The sequence below is a fragment of the Mesoplodon mirus genome, assembly GCF_964341445.2.
Source record: "Mesoplodon mirus genome assembly, chromosome: 2".
In the NCBI taxonomy this organism is placed as follows: Eukaryota; Metazoa; Chordata; class Mammalia; order Artiodactyla; family Ziphiidae; genus Mesoplodon; species Mesoplodon mirus.
The window spans coordinates 155,393,287-155,406,909 of NC_138977.1; the positions used below are offsets into that span (position 1 = coordinate 155,393,287).

The 13,623-nt window shown below is 43.4% G+C and overlaps 1 protein-coding gene across 4 annotated transcripts in view; it reads right to left on the reverse strand.

The window, feature by feature from the left end:
- SGMS2 (sphingomyelin synthase 2) overlaps nucleotides 1–11,186 on the reverse strand; it is an 89,478-nt gene extending 78,292 nt beyond the window's left edge. For 2 of the 4 annotated variants that reach the window (XM_082600604.1, XM_082600606.1), the window contains exon 1: nucleotides 10,866–11,186. The gene's annotated coding sequence lies outside the window, so the exon portion shown is untranslated. Of the gene's footprint in view, nucleotides 1–10,481; nucleotides 10,562–10,855 lie in introns of those variants that run through there. The other 2 variants (XM_082600605.1, XM_082600607.1) reach the window with 2 other exon arrangements.
- Between the last annotated feature and the right edge of the window lie 2,437 nt (nucleotides 11,187–13,623).

Genomic DNA, 13,623 nt, shown 5'->3' on the forward strand with positions numbered 1-13,623 from the left:
TTTTTTTGCTAAAACCTTGAGACTGTCCTTTAAAATAGACAGTATACATCTGTATACAAATGTATAGAATTATCAAAAGTTAACTCCCTCTGCCCCAAAGTGGTTCAGTTTATATGCAAAATAAAACAGCCCCCCCCCCCAAATGTAAATACTTGCTATACTTGACATGTGCATACAATAAATCACGAGATGAAGCAGCTCTTTCACAGGGCTGGCATAAAGGAACAAATCAAAGCACTGATTGTTCTAGTAATTCTCTGTATTAGTTTCCTGTTGCAGATGTATAAGTGACTATAAAGTTAATGGATTAAAACAACACAAATTTCTTCTCTTACAGTTCTAGAAATCAGAAGTCCAAAAGGGGACTCAGTGGGTTAACAATGAAATGTCAGCCGGGCTGTGCTCCTTTCTGGAGGCCGGGGGGAGAATCCATTTCCCAGCCTTTCCCAGCTTCTTAGAGATTGCGTGCATTCCTTGGCTCGTGGCCTCCTTCCACCATAAGCCAGCAATGGCTGTTTGAAGTTTTCCTGATGGTGCCAACTCTCTGATTCTGACTCTTCTCATAAGGACCGTTGTGATTACATTGTCTACCCAGACCCTGGGACCCTTGTCTACCCAGATAACCCAGGATAGTCTCCATATCTTAAGTCAGCTGATTAGCAACCTTAATCCCTCCTTGCCAAGTAACATAACAGGTTCATAGTTTCTGGGGATTAGGATGTGAACATCTTTGGGGCACCATTATTCTGCCTACCACTATCTCCAAGAGTAACTAGAAAACATTCAAAGAAACCTCACATGTGCAAGCTATTCTCCAATAAGGATTTTTAAATATTTTAATTTACAATAGGTGAAAGCCCTAAAACTTAAAAAAATAAGTAACACTAAAGCAGCAGGATGACTTCCCTGGTGGTGCAGTGGTTAAGAATCTGCCTGCCAAGGCAGGGGACACGGGTTCGATCCCTGGTCTGGGAAAATCCCACATGCCGCAGAGCAACTAAGCCCGTGCGCCACAACTACTCAGCCTGTGCTGTAGAGCCTGTGAGCCACAACTACTGAGCCCACGTGCCACAACTACTTAAGTCCGCGTACCTTAGAGCCTGTGCTCCACAGCAAGAGAAGCCACCGCAATGAGAAGCACGCGCACCACAACGAAGAGTAGCCTCCTCTCGCCGCAACTAGAGAAAGCCCGTGCACAGCAATGAAGACCCAACGCAGCCATAAATAAATAAATAATTTTTTAAAAAAATTGAGAGCTTAGGGCTACCCTAGTGGTGCAGGGGTTGAGAGTCCACCTGCCGATGCAGGGGACATGGGTTCGTGCCCCGGTCCGGGAAGATCCCACATGCCGTGGAGCGGCTGGGCCCGTGAGCCATGGCCGCTGAGCCTGCGCGTCCGGAGCCTGTGCTCCGCGGCAGGAGAGGCCACAGCAGTGAGAGGCCCGTGTACCACAAAAAAAAAAAAAAAAAAAAAAAATTGAGAACTTAAAAAATATGTTTAAAGAAACCAGAATAGGTTGCAGCTGAGTGTGCTGGTCAGGGGACTGGGAGAAAGAATGCACTGCTCCTTTCCCGGACACACCACCAGGCCTGACTGAGCACTCACAAGCTTTTTGAGAGAAATGTTTGACAATACTGTATCATCAATACATTTCAATAGCGACACTGAAATATATGACCTAGCTGTAGTCCTCCACATGGTAAATCATGAGGAGGTGATAGCATGTGTGGACACGTGTGACGTTCCCTTTGCTAAAACTGCATGTGCAAGGATAAAATGAGGCCCAAGGTGTGAGATACATGCTAGATTCTACAAACGACAGTGCGGTGGTTAGACCTCACACCCAAACTGTCTGTTTTCAAAACCCAATTCTGCCTGCCTCATACTAGCTGTGTGACCTTAGGCAAGTGACTTAACTTCTCTGTGTCTCAAAAGAGGATTCTTAAAATGGGGATAATAATATCTGTCTCAGAGTGTTTAAGGTGGAAGAGATGAGTAAGAGTTCTAAGTGCTCAGAACAAACCCTGGCATATAGTGAATGCTTTAAGTATTTGGAAAATAAAATTGTAAGTGTTCCTGCTTGCTGCTTATAACTTGCCAACCAAACTGTACACCAGGGGAATGTACCTCTCAGCACTAGCTAACCCATCACAGAGGATATGATATCATATATATACACACATAAATATTAATTTAACAGAAACAATGCCCTTTGTTGCTACTAAAGTTTGGTAGCAACTACTGGGGCAGTAATAACTGGATGGTTAAATAACTTGCAGATCAAATGCAAATCTCAGAAAACAGTAGCGGCTGTGTTAGACAGACCGTCTCAGGGCCTCCTAAAGAAAGATGTAGAGCATACTGTCCGGGGAGGACAGTAGGGTCTGTGATTCTTAATGGCCTCGGCATTTTCTGGGACAGTGGTGCTCATGGTACAATACTCCGCAGAAGGCTGAGCTCTGTGAGGGACAGTGACGGTTATGCTCACCAGCGCTACCAACATCTGCTGAGAGGGCTGGCATATTGTGATGGCAGCTTTGAAAGCTTTTCAGCATTCACAGCTGATGTTATATACTTCTTACGAAAGTTCTTGAATTCAATGGCAGTGGACGACCAATTTTAATAATTTTATTTTAACCCTGAAAGAAGGGAGGAGGAGAGAGGGATAGGACCCAGATCCTACCAATGCAGGCAAGGTATAACAAATGGCTATTAGGTTACAAGAAAAATACACTACCTTCATGAGAAATAATGAGAAACAATTTGATTTGGGGGACAATAGGAATGAACCCTTTGTTTTAAAAGTTAGAAGTATAGTCTATATGCAAAAAGTAATAGCTGAGGGCTTCCCTGGTGGCGCAGTGGTTAAGAACCTGCCTGCCAATGCAGGGGACACAGGTTCGAGCCCTGGCCCGGGAAGATCCCACATGCCGTGGAGCAACTAAGCCCGTGTGCCACAACTTCTGAGCCTGTGCTCTAGAGCCCACAAGCCACAACTACTGAGCCCACGTGCCACAACTACTGAAACCCGCACACCTAGAGCCCGTCTTCCACAGCAAGAGAAGCCACCGCGATGAGAAGCCTGCGCACTGCAACGAAGAGTAGCCCCCGCTCGCCACAACTAGAGAAAGCTCACGCTCAGCACAAGACCCAATGCAACCAAAAATAAATAATAAATAAATAAATATATTTTTAAAAAAGTAATAGCTGAGCCACCAAATATTAATTATGAACCAAGCATTATCCTCAGTGTTTTACACATTTAAAGTAATATAATTCATTGTCACCTTAGGAAGTAAATACTATCTTATTCCCATTTCACAGCCAGGAAATGGAGGTTCAACAGAGGAAGTTGCTCAGGTCACCTAGTGGTGAGGGATGTTGCTGGGACTTAAGTCCAAGTGTGGTCCGAGTAAGCCTATGGGCCTTCATCTCTCTGGCATTACTTCATGGCCTGAAGCAGCACAGACCAGAGAAGCATTCCAGGAGATGGGTGGTAGACATACAATCCCATATCAAAATATGTCCCCCCCTCAAACCTGCTGTATCTCCAAAGCTAGTGGAGAGATTACAGAAAGCCTAGGGGGATGCTGGGCAGTGCATGGGCAAGAGAAACAGCTGCCCCTGGCTTCAAAGCCCTGCTCCTCTTCTCACCAGCTCTGCAGCCTTGAGTATATTAACCTTTCTAAATTGTTTCCCTACTTCCACAGTGGAGATAACACAATTTCTATTTTGCAGGGCTGTCTGAAGATAGAGAATTTGATTTAATCTGCTCTAGAACCTATCTCAGAGTATCTACCATTATCTAACCATCGCTGTCTTACTGCACCATCTCCAGCGTCTGTGTTTGGTGAAGCTTGGAGAACCAACTCAAGCGTTTGGCGTCTCTCTGTTTTAAAGGCTTAGCTTCATTTTCAACTACTGCTGCCAGTCTTTTCCTGAAAGGTCTTCCCTTCTCACTGGAAGTGGGCTTCTATCTAGAGGTATCCCTCCTTGGCATCCCAATTAGCTAAGTGATCCCTAATCCAAAACCGTTTATTCTTTAACGCTTTATCCTACTCCCTAAATGAAAACTCATTCCTTCACATTTTCTCTAGTTAGATCAGACTACCTACTTAAAGTACTCCCAGGTAAGGAAAAGTATCCTTAACCCATCTGGGTGGGGTGCATGTTAAGAGGTGCTTCCCAGGATGATTCTCATCAACAGAGCAGGTCAGAGAGGCCTGGAACATGCATTTTCACATTCTGGCAGGCCAGACCCTACAGGATCACATGTGACCCCAGTTTCAACGGCAGGAGCCAATTCCCAGCAAGCCTTGGGATTACGTACTACCTTCCAAGGGACACAGAGTCTGCCTTTGGCACATCTGTATCTTTCTACAGTTGTCTCCCCACCTCCAGGGCTACTCCTCCCTTCAGTCCCTCCCATTTGTGGAAAAGCTTTTCAGAAGTTTAACTCTTATTGTGTATTTTGCATTTCTAATCATCTTAATTGAAAAGAGGTCATTAAATTCCCAAGGTAGGGGACTTCTCTGGTCCAGCAAGTCAAGACTCCGAGCTTCCACTGCAGGGAGCAGGTTCGATCCCTGGTCAGGGAACTAAGGTCCCGCATACTGCATGGTGTGGCCAAAAATAAAATAAATTCCAGAGGTGGATACTCATCCCCTAGTTTTCCATAAATATGATGCCTCCAGGTCCACAGTTTCAACTGGATAACAATTTGCCCTTATACAGGTACTCATCGAGCACTCAGAGTTAAGGATGCCCTAAGGTGAGTATTTCAGCTCAAGGTCTCAATTTTGCCTGAGGCCAGCCCTAACACTTGGGTATTTCTCTTTCCACAGTCAAACGTATCACCCTAAATGAAGCTCAGCACAGACACTACCAGGCGGAGAAATGACACTTACCTGAAGGTCCCTTCCAGAGCCTTTCACTTCATCTGACTTTTAGTAGCTAGCTGTCTTTTCTGACAACTGTGGCTTCAAAATTATCTTTCACCTCCTTTTATTCCCTCCACTTTAACAATTTTAGTATGTGGTTTTATTCTTTTTAAATAGTACAAGGGGTTTACTGGGAGAAAAGATGTAAATATAAGACAAACACTCAATCCAGTTAATGCTGCTTTTAAGAAAAAGATCTAAGAACGTGCACAAGTTTCTTTGAAAGTTTTAAGTGACACGATCAATCTAAAGACACAAAATTGTAAGGCTGAATTTTAAACTGTAAGCAAATCATCAAATTAGGGTTTGACAGTAGGGAAAACCAATCACCAAATAACTGATTAACCTATTTATACTGCAATTTTATTAGCTGTTTTTAAAATTCTGCTTTGAATTAAAAGTTATTGTTAGGAATTAACAAATTGAACTTATCTGGGTTTCTGTATGAAGAGGCTGAATTGAACACTACTCATATTCCAACATCCTTTATCAAAACCATGAGGATAAAGTAACTAGCACTGGATATGGAAATATAAACCCAAAGCAAAATTAAAAGTTTCACTTGGGACTTCCCTGGTGGTCCGGTGGTTAAGAATCCGCCTTCCAATGCAGGGGACGTGGGTTCGATCCCTTGTGGGGGAACTAAGATCCCACATGCCTTGGGGCAACTAAACCCATGTGCCACAACTACTGAGCTCGTGCACCCCAACTAGACAGTAGCCTGCATGCTGCGACTAAGATCCGACACAGCCAAAAAAATAATAATAATAAATATAAAAGTTTGACTCAGGGTAGCAAAGAGGGTATGATATTATAATAAAACTTGAGAAATGTTTAAATGAAGAAATGCCTTATACCTATAATGAAAACTAGCTAATGGATATTTCTTGCACTTTCGTTCATTAAATCAACCAGAAAATGTCTTAGCAGTGATACACTTTTCAAGAGATTAAACAACAAATTTCTAAGATTTTTTAATTTTTATTTTATTTATTTATTTATTTATTTATTTTGTGGTACGCGGGCCTCTCACTGTTGTGGCCTCTCCCGTTGAGGAGCACAGGCTCCGGACGCACAGGCTCAGCGGCCATGGCTCATGGGCCCAGCCGCTCCGCGGCATGTGGGATCTCCCCAGACCAGGGCAGGAACCCGTGTCCCCTGCATCGGCAGGCGGACTCTCAACCACTGCGCCACCAGGGAAGCCCCCTAAGATTTTTTTTAAAAGGTGATCAGTTTAAAAGTGATGAGCTTATTCTAAACCTGATGATACATCTGCTGTATATGTAATATCTGCAAAATGCAACCTGTCTATCTTACTGGGTACCACGGAGGCAAACTGTAGAAGTAGAGTTTCTTTTCTGAGATACATGCACCCCTATGTTCATAGCAGCACTATTTACATTAGCCAAGACATGGAAACAACCTAAATGTCCATCAGCAGAGGAATTGATAAAGAAGATGTGGTACATATTTTCAATAGACTTACTCAGCCATAAAGAAAGAATGAAATAATACCATTTGCAGCAACATGGATGAACCTAGAGATTATCATACTAAGTGAAGTCAGAGAGAGAGACAAACACTTATATGTGGAGTCTAAAATACAACACAAGTGAACATACCTATGAAACAGAAACAGACTCACAGACATAGAGAACAGACTTGTGGTTGCCAAGGGGGAGGGAAGGATTGGGAGTTTGGGATTAGCAGATGCGAACTATTATATACAGGATGGATAGACAACAAAGTCCTACTGTACAGCACAGGGAACTATATTCAATATCTTATGATAAAACATAATAGAAAACAATATGAAAAAGAATATATATGTATAACTGAGTCACTTTGCTGTACAGCAGAAGTTAATACAACATTGTAAATCAACTATACTTCAATAAATTTTTTTTTTTAATTTTCTTTTCTGGGCTTCCCCGGTGGCGCAGTGGTTGAGAGTCCACCTGCCGATGCAGGGGACACGGGTTCCTGCCCCGGTCCGGGAAGATCCCACATGCCACGGAGCGGCTGGGCCCGTGAGCCATGGCCACTGAGCCTGCGCGTCCGGAGCCTGTGCTCCACAACGGGAGAGGCCACAAGAGTGAGAGGCCCGCGTACCGCAAAAAAAAAAAAATTTCTTTTCTGCCTGGCAAAATCAGCACTGCTCCATTCTGCTATATTTCCCCATAAAAGTTCAGCTTTATGTCTAATAACAATAATACAAACACAAATAGTTGTTAAGAAAGGCTCTGTGTTCCGTTTTCATCATAAATCCCTTGCGTAATGACTTACTGAGCTATTGTGCCCCTCCATAGAGAATGTTGATCCTATGGCTGAAATCTTATGAGAAACACTAAAGGAACAGAAATTATAACAAATTTTAAAGGGAAAGGAGAAAGTTTCTAATTCTGAATGTGGTGAAAAAAAAGGCAGATAAATTAAAGATCATAATTCACTTTTTAAAATGACTAAAATAATCATGGATTGCACACAGATATAGTTAGAAGGATACTTATTGCAGAGTTGCTTAAAATAGTGAAACCTGGAAACAAACTAACTGTCCAACGATAAGGGATTGGTTAAGTTGAGATGCAGCCATTCAGTAGAAAACTATAAAAGATGCTGTTTAAGCATATTTTAGTGATATAGAGGCATCCATATTTGGGTGAAAAAAAAAGTTAGAAAACAGTTTGTAGAGAACAAACCCAGTTTTGTAGAGAATAATTTTCTAGCTGTGTAACTTCAGGAAAGTTCCTTAATTTCCCTAAAGCAGTTTTTTTCCTCCATAATTGTACCTACCTCATAGGGTTAGAGTGAGGATAACATGAGATTCTCTGTATAAAGTAACTGGCATATTGCCCAGCCCACAGTAAGTACTATACATGTTAGCTCTCGATGTTGTATGTTCATAGCGGTGAGAAAGCATTTGAGGATATAACACTAAGTAATTTTCTGGGTGGCAGCTGATTTGTTTACCTTGTACTTTTAAACCTCTACAAGTAAGAAACTGAAATATTATACTATTCACACACAGTGATTATTCTCTTAAAAATCTATGACGGTGCTTTCTTTGCTCACAGTAAATAAATCTTGGTTGAACTGATTTTACCCTTCAGATTTCATTTAAGCAAGTTTGTTCTGATATGGTTAAAATTATTTGACTTGGGACTTCCCAGGCAGTCCAGTGGTTAAGGCTTTGCCTTCCAATGCAGGGGGTGCAGGTTCGATCCCTGGTCGGGGAGCTAAGATCCCACATGCCTCTCAGCCAAAAAACAAAAACAAAAAACAGAAGCAATATTGTAACAAAATTCAATAAAGACTTTTAAAAAATGGTCACATCAAAAAAAAAAAAAAAAGGACTTCCCTAGTGGCACAGCAGTTAAGAATCCGCCTGCCAATACAGGGGACACAGGTTCAAGCCATTGTCTGGGAAGATCCCACATGCCGCGGAGCAACTAAGCCTGTGAGCCACAACTACCAAAGCCCACACGCCTAGAGCCCGTGCTCCACAACAAGAGAAGCTACCGCAGTGGGAAGCCCACGTACCGCAATGAAGAGTAGCCCCCGCTCGCCACAACTAGAGAAAGCCCGCACGCAGCAATGAAGACCCAACACAGCCAAAAATTAAAATAAAATAAAATAAAATAAATTATTTAAAAAATACTTGACTTAAGGGCTAAATGTGTCTATATAATACTGTTACTGGGTAAAGCAAGGCATATGTGCATGTTTCAGCCTCAAAACTTATGAGACCCAGTTCACTAGAAAGCCAGTAGATCTCAAATTATCAGTGGGAGGCAGCCTATCATAGCCTAATCATTTCTGGTTTCCTCCCAAGTCCCTTCCTCTCTCCTTCTTTTTGACTTTTTTCTCCTCTCCATAATCAAAGCCTAGGGGTTCTTTCTACAAGACTGTAAGCCAGTTACAGTGCCTCCTTCATGTTAGCGTTGCTAGTACCTAGCATAGTGGCTGGAATATAGTAGCTGCTCACTAAACATTCACCAACTGAATAAATATCTGATAGTAGTAGTTCACGATGGAGGCTTCAGATCCCTCATAAGGGAATTAGATAAAGGTGGATAGGCTACTCTTATCTGAAACTGTCTAGAATTCTCGGTAATTCTTCCTTAAGAAAAGAAAACAAACAACATCTCACTTCAACGTATCACTTTTTTTAAAGTTCTCATTTGTATTCCATTGTCTATTTTAATAGATGTACGATTATTTCTATGTTTTCCCCTATATTTTGTTTAAAGTCCCACAAGAATTCCAGGGAGTTTAAGTAAATTGCTCAGAGAAACACAGCCAGTAAGTTACCACCTGGATAGCCTTAGGTCTTCTGGATTCTGATGCCCAAGATCTCTGCATCACACTGTGGAAAAAAACATTCCCTGTAACCTTTGACCCTAAAAGTTGTTGCAGATATAAGGTAAGAACAAATGTTTTCAGTAACACCTGAGCAAATGCTCCCTATCCCTCCAGCTATCTCCTAGGGGGTTTTATAAGATTCCGTGAAAAGAGGACAGTAGGCAGCAACCCAAAGGTGTCCAAGTGTTTCCCTCCATGTTCAAAAGTCAACCAGCTTTACTGAAAAATGAAACTAGAGAAACCAAATTAAACATTAACTCGTTAAAAAACACTTCAACCAGAAGACTACTGTGAAGTAAGGCCAGCAGCAAACCAAGGAAAGGGCTATAATTTTGTACTGCGTATTTTTTTAAAAGGCAAAAAAACAAGTTAAGGGTAAAGTTAGAGAGTTATCCACACACCCTCTCTTCCTCCAAATTCCATTTGTCACTTTCAGCCACTGCTCTGACTCTGTTTAGTGAATGGCAGTTCCCCTGGTATGGGGTGGGAACCGGAACTCTTTAGGTATCCACACAGAAGCGTTTAACTGACTTCACACTCTGAGGAACTTGCCAAAGGATTTCACACCCTAAACCTCAACCCACCAGGTTTATAAGTAGGAAATGCTGTGGAAATTAGTTGGTGATTATCTAAGCCAGCTGGAACACACTATTTATATATAAACAGTTAAATTTTGTTGAGGTCTGCTTTGTGCCAGACACTATGATAGGTCTTCGGAGGTTTAATTCTCATTATTATCCTCTGAAGTAGTTACGGTCCCATTTTACTAGTTCGGAGTGTTTAATGCGACTGAGAACCCACCATTAACAGATGTGACTAGGAGTGAAACCAAGGATTTGGAAAGTTAAGTTCAAAATCCACGCCCACCTAGAGGCACTAAACAACTGAATCTCTTCAAAAATTTAACATACGTGTCAAAATGATCTTAAGGTCGTATAAGAGCAAGCAAGATGAAACAGAATGGCAAAGACTGATATATAAAAATTACAGGACATAACATTTGAGTTGTTTCAAGACGTAACCGCGGGCTATTAACTATCCATACCTCAGAGAAGTAGACGGGTCCACTGGCACCCAACTGCGCTGAAACACCAAGTCTCCCTTTCCTTAAGGGTAGAAGCTTTGGAATGCCAAACGTGGAAACGTTTCAGTGTGGGCAGCCCAGAGCTGGGTTCTTACCGTTCACACATCATCAGTAAGTGCCTCTCAAAAAAGCTTAAAGACAGTCCCTCCTCCACCTCCTTTGAACTTCAGTCCTGACCTCCAGAGTGGCTCAGGACAATCTATGGCTCAATCTGTGTCCTTTCAACGTCAGGACCCAGTGACCCGCAATGGTTGCAAATGAATGAGATGAATGCTCAGAGCGTGGAGACGAAGCCACACGTCCATCCTCTCTATCAGGCAAAATCAGGGAAGGATGCCTTGGGGCGGGGCGCGTGGGAGCCGAATCAGAGCCACGTCCGCGTTCGCAGTCCACCCTGCCCTCCCCGCGCTGCGCCCGCCGCACGGCTTTCCAGCCCATCCTCCTCCCCGGCCCCTCCGGCGCTCCTTACCCGCTCTCACCTGGGGCTCCAGACCTTCCCGGCCGGACGCACCAGCTCCTGGGCCCGGGATCTGCTCGCGGACGGAGCCCGCTGCCGCAGCCGCAGACGCCCCCGGCCGAAGCCGCTGTAAAGTTTGCTCGGGGTCTCGCCCTCTCCTGCCTCGGCCCTGCCAGGGAAGCACCTCCCGGGTCGCTCCCGCGGCTGCCGCCTCCGAGGCCGCTCTCGGCGGCGCTGCAGCACCGGCCGGGCTCGGGCGGCCGAGGACGATTCTCTGCGCGCGGAGGGCGGGGTCTCCCCGCTCAGCCCGCGCCGCGGCGCTCGGTGTTTACCGCGGCCCCGCGGCCCGCTCTCCCCGCCCGCCGCCCTGCGCGCTCCTGACATCATTCATTCTCTCACACCCTTGCCCGCCCACTCCGTTTCCAAACAGTGACTCACCCGGCGGCGCCCGCTCGCGCTGCTGTGGCTCTCCAGGCGCAGAGCGGAGCTCGAAAAACCGGTGCGACTTCTTGAGAAGTGAACCCCAGACGCGGCTCTCTGCTCCCAGCCGTTAAAGGTGCAGGGAAGGAGGGGCTTGGCAGGCGGGGCAGATTGGCTCAGCGGGGAAAGGCTGGAGCGGACCTCCCTGAGCGGTGACAGAGAACAATCTGGGAAAGTTCTCTGGGTGCCACTCCCTGCAACTTTCAAGGGTGGGGCCGGGAAGAAATCCCCCCACCCCCGCACGTCGCCTTTCTCGGGAACGGCTTCCTGATGTCGGTGTGAGTGGGCTTGGGGCACCAGCGGTGATTCACTGGGTATTGCCTGGGCCTGGGCCAAAGAGTGGGTTTCCAGACCTCAAAGGATTGCCTGGCAGGGTTAGTCATGGGTCCGCACGATGGTAACTCTAGGTGAGAGCTGGAAGGGTTCTCCAAGTTAATGAGGCTACTAATACTTTCCCTTAGGTGACTAACCACCATGTCATATATCCTGTTAATTGATTTGCTTCTCATTAAGGATAGAAAACAGTAACCAAAATAAACAGTGAGAGAGTAGTTCTTTGCTCAGCGGAACACTGCGCTTTTCCGCAGCTTTTCGAGAGCACAAGACGGCCGTGTGAGATTTCTTTGATGAGCTCAGCAGTTATGTTTTTAGAAGGGTGTTGCCTTCTTTAAAATGGTCAAGGCTCTACAGTTTTTGGAGTTGCTATTCATACACCTGCTGGGCAGTTTTCAAAGTAAACGATGGCTGCCTGGATTCTAACTAGGATGAATCAGAGGGAATTTGGTCAAATCCTTATTGAATTTAACTGACAGATACGTTTTATGTTAATTTCTAGTTTCGGACAGGGTAATTATGCTTAGGATTTGCACTGGCTTGTGGGTGATTACATATAGTCAACAAAAATAATCTAGAGATATGTCTGGGTGCCCAGTGCAGAAATCATGGAGGTAAACAATCATCTGTTTATGATTATTCAACAGGATGGTAACAGAAAAACAAACAAACACACACACACACACACAAACTTGCAGGACAGTCCCAAAACGGACAACTGTATGATGTCACTACAGGAGTTTCCCTGAAATGAAAACGCTCCTGAGTTAACCAGAGGTTCAACATCATTGTTGTGGAAAATGTACATCAAGGTACAGAAAGGTAACAACCCAGAACACCAACAATTGAAATTTATTTTACTTGGGTTTATGTTTCCTTTTCAATAGGAGTTCGTTTTTTACAAAACCCAGGCATTTTGCCCAGAAGGCACTAGCAAATGGATTGGTTTGCTAGGATGTAAAGTAAATAGAAATTCAAACCAACAGTTTTTATAGACCATCGCAGATGTAATCAGAGGCTTGGGTGTCCTGTCCACTGGTAACACAGAAGGACTAGATTCAAATGTGTAGCCACAGGAAAGTTTGAGTGAATATCTCACCTACTCCCTACTTTATGACCCAAATGTTCAGGCATTATGGAGATATGTTTAAGTAAGATTTTCTACAGATCTCAGAAAATGATATTGTGGGTTTCGGGGTCTATGTACGTGGGTGAAGTCAAAAACCTCAAAAGAAGGCCTCCCATCCTATGTGTCTTGTTGCAGATGTAAATCCTGCAGCTCTATCATACAAAGGTCACTGTCTGTATGAGAGGCTGTTTAATGGGTAGTTTTAAATTTGCAGTTACTATTATGTCTCAGTTTAAATATTGTGAAATAAATAATTACGTGATTTTATTTACCACTTAAATATACCCCAGTAAATGTAATATTGAATAATATAATTGTGATTGAGTTCCATAAAGTTTTTCCATTCTACTCATTATCAACATATGAGAAAGGAAATTATTCATCTTAATTTCCATGTTTTGAAAAACACTGATTGACTTGTCTCACAGAAAGAGGTGATTTTTTTTTCAACTGAACTTTTTGTTCATACAACATATCAAAGTTTATTAAGTCCCTGATTAATCACCTTCCGAAAATAATAATGCTGAATGTTCTAAAGGAGAGATAGGGCTGACAGTTGTATTCCTGTCAATTTTTTTTCTAAACCAGTACATACTGTAAAGTGAGTTTTACAGATATTTCTTTGGTATGATACAACATACTGGTTAAGTTAGGAAAACATACATATCTGTAGTACTTATCTGCTCTTATAATAACTTCTACTCTAGATGTACCTAAGTCATTGACTCAAGCAACAAATGTTTATTGAGTTCCCACTTTGTGCCTGCATTGTTTGTCTAAGAATCACCATGTGCATCTTCTAAACATATGTCTCAGCAATGGGAATGTTTGCTTTTTT